The following is a 6,302-nucleotide window of genomic DNA, read 5'->3' as shown; positions in this document are numbered from 1 at the left end:
AATGAGATGCAAAGTGGGCGTTCCAGAGCAAAATAATAGGAGAGATGTCACTAAGCGACATTTCTCCTATTATCAAGCTTCACGCTAACCCTGTTAGAGACAAAAAAAAGCAGCGCTAACCACGGTTAATGCTGCTTTTTTACGTCTGCTAATTTTCAGACTTAGCCATGTAATCCAATGGGAGGTGGATTACATGGCTAAATCCACCATGGGCTATCAACAAGGATATCCCTATTCTTGTAGTCTTATCGCTGCATTAGCAGCGATAACCTGCCAAAATGCCGCTATCGCTGGATTTTTTATCGCCTAGACGGTTAGCGTTGTTAATAACGCGATAACCAGGCGATATTATCCAGCGATAGCGGGCGTTAATTTTTTTAACGCTAAGCTCCCTTAGCGTTAATTTTCCCTGTTCCTTGTTAATATGCCCCTAACTTCCTTCTCATTCCCACCACAACAATTCAACTCCAGAGTTGACCTATACACATGCCATGAAGCTATGACATATGAATGTTCCATTGCTACGTACATAATGGTGGTCCTTCTCCTATTGCTTTCTGTATATTAGTGAATTCATCCTGGCATTCTTCACTTCACTAAGGCTTTCTATTTTTTAACAACTTCCTCATCTATTTAGTCTTCACTGAACAAACTTGCCATAAAATCAAAAACATCACAAAAAAAACATAAAATCATCTTTATTCTCTGGAATGGCTACATTCATGACCTTATTACTCACCTTTTCTCTGAGTCTAATTCCACTTCCATCAATCTTGTGCTGCAAATACTTTACACTGTTCAGTTTACATTTCTCTACTTTTACAGTTAAACCACTCTTCTTCAAGATCTCCGATACCCTATCCAACTAATTGTGATCTATCTCCTTGTCAGAAAAAACTAAATCTCATCCTGAAAATAGCATGCTCCCACTGTGTCTCCAAACAAAGCCTTCATTAATCTTTAAAATCCAAAGAATACTTATACAAGAGCAAATAGCATCTTTCTGTACAGTTAGGCTCAAAATAGTGTTGTAAATGATTTTAAATGTAATGATGCAGGATTTAACTCGATCTGATGATATGTAAACGATAGGCCGATTGTTGAAAAACATTTACTTTAAAACTTTCATAACCAGCATTTCACCAATATCTGGAAGAGACTGTCTGTCAATACAAAATTACATTATTTAATTCACAAAGATCTACACAGTCCCTTGTTGAGAGGTCAGGGTTTTGTACTATAGCTATGGGTGCCAACAAATCTGATGACTCTGGTTCCCCTAATAGCTCTTTCTCTACAAACTTCTGCGATTCCATCTTCACCATTTCTCTTATGGATAAATGAATGTTTCTGCCATTTTTAACTTTTTTTGTGCCCCTCTTTTCTATCACAAACCTGTGCTTGAACCTATCCAATTTGCTTAACCTGTATATAAATACCTATGGTTAGCATGCTACCCAACATTCCACTTCATCCACAGGGCTTGCTAGCATAATCTGCTCTTTTTTTGAGGCAATAATTGGATACCTAAGGTGACCCGATGCATTTACCCTAACATTGGTTGCACGTTCAGTGCACATAAATTGTTTCACTAATCTTTCTTTCCTGTAATGCTACTGCTGCTGTCAAATACCCCACCATCTGCATGCGTTCTCCTCCATATCCTTTAAACAATATGTTGTTCTTAAAAAACTTCCTGGATGCTAACACCAGGGGCCATATTATAGATGCATCGCATTTTCTTGGATTGCCCTGAGTGCACCTTTCATAAGGTGCGCCCACCACAATCCAGGAAAATGCGCCACATTATGGTAAAAGCGCTGCCCCCAGGGCAGCCGTGAACTTGTGTTGCCTGGGGGCAGTGCATTCATGAGAAAAACGGAGTGGCTGCTTTAAAACCGCTCCATGTTTTTATTTTGCAGGCGGCAACTGCCTGCACTTTTAAAGGAGAGTAGAGATCCCGTTGCAGGCGGGTGCAGTCAGTGACTGCACCCACTTGCAAAGGGATGTCTGGGGGTCCATGGGAGCCCTTCACCCTCTCCAGAGGGCTGCCATCAGGGGTTGCACTGACAGTGCACCTCCTGAGGGCTATTTTGCCTCTACGCCTGCGCCTTTAATACTGTGCCGGCGCAGAGGCAAAGGGATGCCCTCTTTGCATGGGGCACACACCCATGCAAGTGAGGGATCGCCCTCTGAAGATAGCGCTGGTGCTTTATGTGCACCAGCGCTATCGGTATTACAGAAGGGGCAGCACAAGCATCTGTGGCCCCTTCTATAATAGTAAAGTGCTACAGGGGTGCACAAACCAGGCTGAAATGCCCGTTGCGCCCCCGAGTCACCTTGTGTAATACGGCCCCTGATGTTTTTAGCACTCTGCATGCTATAATATTGTGAACCTTGCTCCGAAATCCACAAACATTTCGAACTGGACACCATCGGTCATTATGTCACCCTTGGGAATTTTGATATGCTTTTCACTTTTTCTGCATAATCTACTACTGCATTGTTGTGTTCACTTTTGAGCCTGTGTACTGGAGGTTCATCCTTTACCACACTCAATGCATAAAATTGCTCTTTGACCGAATTGGAATTACTAACTGGTTGCTCATGTGTGGTGTTTATTGGTTTGATGCACGGTCTGCTGACACACACTGTTACACATTCTGGCGACCTATCTTTCTGCACTGCATGCACTTCACCTTCCTTGAGGGACATTTTTTGTCATTAGCTCAGTTATTTGCCCATCCACACCTTAAGCACGTTTTCATAATTACCTCTTTGTCAATGTTTTCCATAGCCACCATCCTTCTCAAAAAACGTTGTACTTTTAAGGAACATCCTTGTCTAATCCTCCTTCTAAAGTGGTATTGCTTATGCTCCAAACTTTCTCCTGAAGGATTTTGTTTGATATGTGTATTATTATTTGGTCACATAAATATTCACTGTGGTTTTCAGTGAATGCCCAATTACCTAAATAATCTTTAAGATTAGTGACTTAACTATCAATGGATTTGTTTTGCCTTTGAACTTTTGAGAAAAACTTACATGGTGCAAGTATAATATTCATTTTTGTCTAAAATATATGTCAACCTTTTTCAGGGCTTTCACATATAAAGCTAGATTTCTCGAGCTTAATCTACATGTACCTCAGGTAAAGTGTGATGTAGTCTTAAATAGTCTTTACCCAAGCAGTGTTGTATTGTGGTTTGTTTTCTATCATCCACTAATCACTCACCACCCGAAGCAAGCATGTATGCATGTAGCGTATTGTATTGCATACATACGCTATATAAATGCAATTGCATTTATATGGCGCTTGCTATCCTTGATGGGGTGTTGAAGCGCTTTTTTGGTGAGTAGCACAATACTTCGGAACCCAGAAAGGATTAGTGGTGAATTAGTATGGTAAAATATGAAAGTAATGTGAGTGGTGGGTATGTTAGTCAGTTCTTTGGATTGCGAAGGATAGTGGAGGGATAGAGAAGGCAAAAAGGTTTGAATTTATATAGCGCTTGCTACCCCTGATAGGTGTTGAAGTGCTTTTTCAGTGAGTCACTCTTGACAGTACTTGTTGGCTCCTGAGAAGTACCAGCAATCTCCCATTAAATGTATTACAGCAGTTCCAAGAAGTGTAGGTACTCGTCCTTTCACATTAAATAAGTGCAGGTACTCAGTACCAGTCAGTACCTGCCCATTTAAAGCACTAGCGCAAGTCTGAAAGTGCTGTAATAACAGATGGTGCTTGAATACAAGCTTGTGGTGCATGTTATTGGTGCCAGAAGGATGAAAAGCTGAATAGGCCCTCCTGACACCTGTGGCCCCAGTTTGTATACCAACTGAGCTGTTTTACCACTGTCAAGTTAAAATTAAAGTGACTGATCCAATGGTTACTTGCAGACAGTTTGTGTATAGACTTTTGCATTTTTACTGACCCCACATTGTACACTGATATCTATAATTTAAGAAAAATGCATTACCCTTTACTTTGTAAAGCGATCCCAATTTTGCATTCACCCACGTTAATCCTTTGCTCCAAATATGCGGATCTCCAAAGTAAACAGATTACAACAATGAGCCGTGCATTTGACTCAAATAGGCAATGGTGTGTCTGTGTTTACTTTTCAGAGTTTTTTGCTTATGACTTTATCAAATGGGACTAAAGTTTGATTCATGCACTTACTTTTGCTATGTCAAAATTGAAACAAGTATTGTCAAAGCCAATCCGTCTGGCATTGGCCACAGCGGTTTGGATTTGTCAATGCTTGTTTCTTATTGTCATTTTTTTACCAGAACATTATTATTGGAGGAGCTGTCAGAGCCCTCACCACCAAAGCTTAAATGCATCCACCCATACCTCCCATGGTAATTCTAGTTCCCCTGGAGAGGGTAGGAAACTAGTTGGCAGTGACATGTGAGACATTTCAGGTTTCTGCAGTAACTATAACCAACAAGATTAAAATGAAAGAGATTAAATATAGTAACATCTCTAAAGTGTTCTGTTGTCGGGTTTGGCACCATAATGAACTAAGATAACAAGTTTAACTAGAAAGTGGAATGATAAAGGGAAGTTTATTTCATGAAGCTTCCTAGGAAAACTGTCTGGTACTCAGTTGAGGCATCAACTGCCCTTTGATTTTATCCACAACAACCCAACTCCAGAGATGACCTATACACATTCTATGAAGCTATGACATATGAATGCTCCATTAATAACAACATTGCACTCTGCAGGGTGGTGCATGATGTATCTTGTGTTTCTTATCTTAGCATTCAACAAAACGATTTGAATCACACTAAAGTAAATTGGACACCGTCGTCGGATATTAACTCATTAGGCAAACCTTTCATTAAACGCACATTAGTCAAAATAAATATGGTATTCTGGTTGTCTGACTCTTTTACAAATTAGATCCCTGCCACTTTGTCAGATAGTCAAGCAAAACAATGAAAAACCTCAGCGGCTGCGGAAACATATGGAAGGGTCCAACAAATACAATTGCAAGCTTCTCCCATACTTTGGGGAGATAGCATGTCTCCATCCTGAAAGGGACACAGTGTTTAATTTGAATTTGATGGCTCAAGTTGGGGTCCCCTGGCTTATTTTTGGGAACTGGCACTGAATTCTCCTCAGCAGACTTTGATCCAGACACGCCTGTAGACTTTTTTGATACTGATACGGGGCCAGTTCACATCTGTATGCTTTTGCCACCTTAAAGAGACCATCATAGCCCCGCTGCCTAAAGGACACCGGAACTGTTTGAGGAAAGCAGCAGCAGATACTGCCACTGGGGACTGCATGTCCCACAATACCCTCTGCCAACACACCTGCACCTGATCTCATCGGGAATGTTTAAGGCGAGCTGCAGTCCCACACCAGGGGAAGCAACTTTTGACTTTTTTGATACTGCTACTGAGGCCAGTTTACATTGCAATCTTGTTCTGCCACCTTAAAGAGGTGCCCTGCTGCTTAAAAGGACACTAGCACTGTTTGGTTAAAGCTGTGCCAATGCTCCTGCTGCCACTGGGAATTACATGTCCCACAATCCCCTCTGCCAACACACCTCTCATCGAGGATATTTAAGGCGCGCTACAGTCCCTCACACTGGGTGACGCACCTGTTGACTTTTTTGATACTGCTACTCTGGCCAATTCACATCTGCAGGCATCTGCTGCCACCATAAGGAGACCATCATCGTCCCACTGCTTCAAGGACACTAGCACTTTTTGGGGAAAGATGCCATGGATGCACCTGCTGCCATCGGGGACTGCATGTCCCACAATCCCCTCTGCCAACACACCTTTACTGATCCCATTAGGGATATTTAAGGTGCACTGCAGTCCCACAGCTTGGGATGCACGTGGGCCAAGAGCAGCTCCGTCAACGCCCATCAGAGCCTAGAGGAGGTTGGGCTGGGCCACTTCCTAATGCTTACTTTGCCTTTCCAAAGGTACTGTTGTCTGCTTAATCCTTGAATGTGGTGTTGTGCATAACCTCTACAGGCTGTATGACTGGGATAGTTTGCATTTATATGCCTTGTAAGTCAGGTGCCTTGTTTTATCTTGCTTTATTGAAAAATCCTGACTGAGTTCATAGTTTTATCTGTAGACCTGATATAGGCTCATTTTTACCTATGAATGGGGTAAAGGAAGGCTACCGAAGGGGGTGGGTGGAGGAGGGGGTGGCTCGTAAAAACTAAAATTAAGAAAACCCCAAAACATGCCAGTGGGCCCTGTATGCTAGACAGAATTTGACAACTAGCTGGTTGAATGTCAAGAGATACTCCATCTAGGCCCCGCTGCCC

This window comes from Triturus cristatus, chromosome 7 (assembly GCF_964204655.1).
Source record: "Triturus cristatus chromosome 7, aTriCri1.1, whole genome shotgun sequence".
NCBI lineage: Eukaryota > Metazoa > Chordata > Amphibia > Caudata > Salamandridae > Triturus > Triturus cristatus.
Note: the sequence above shows the minus strand (reverse complement) of the source record.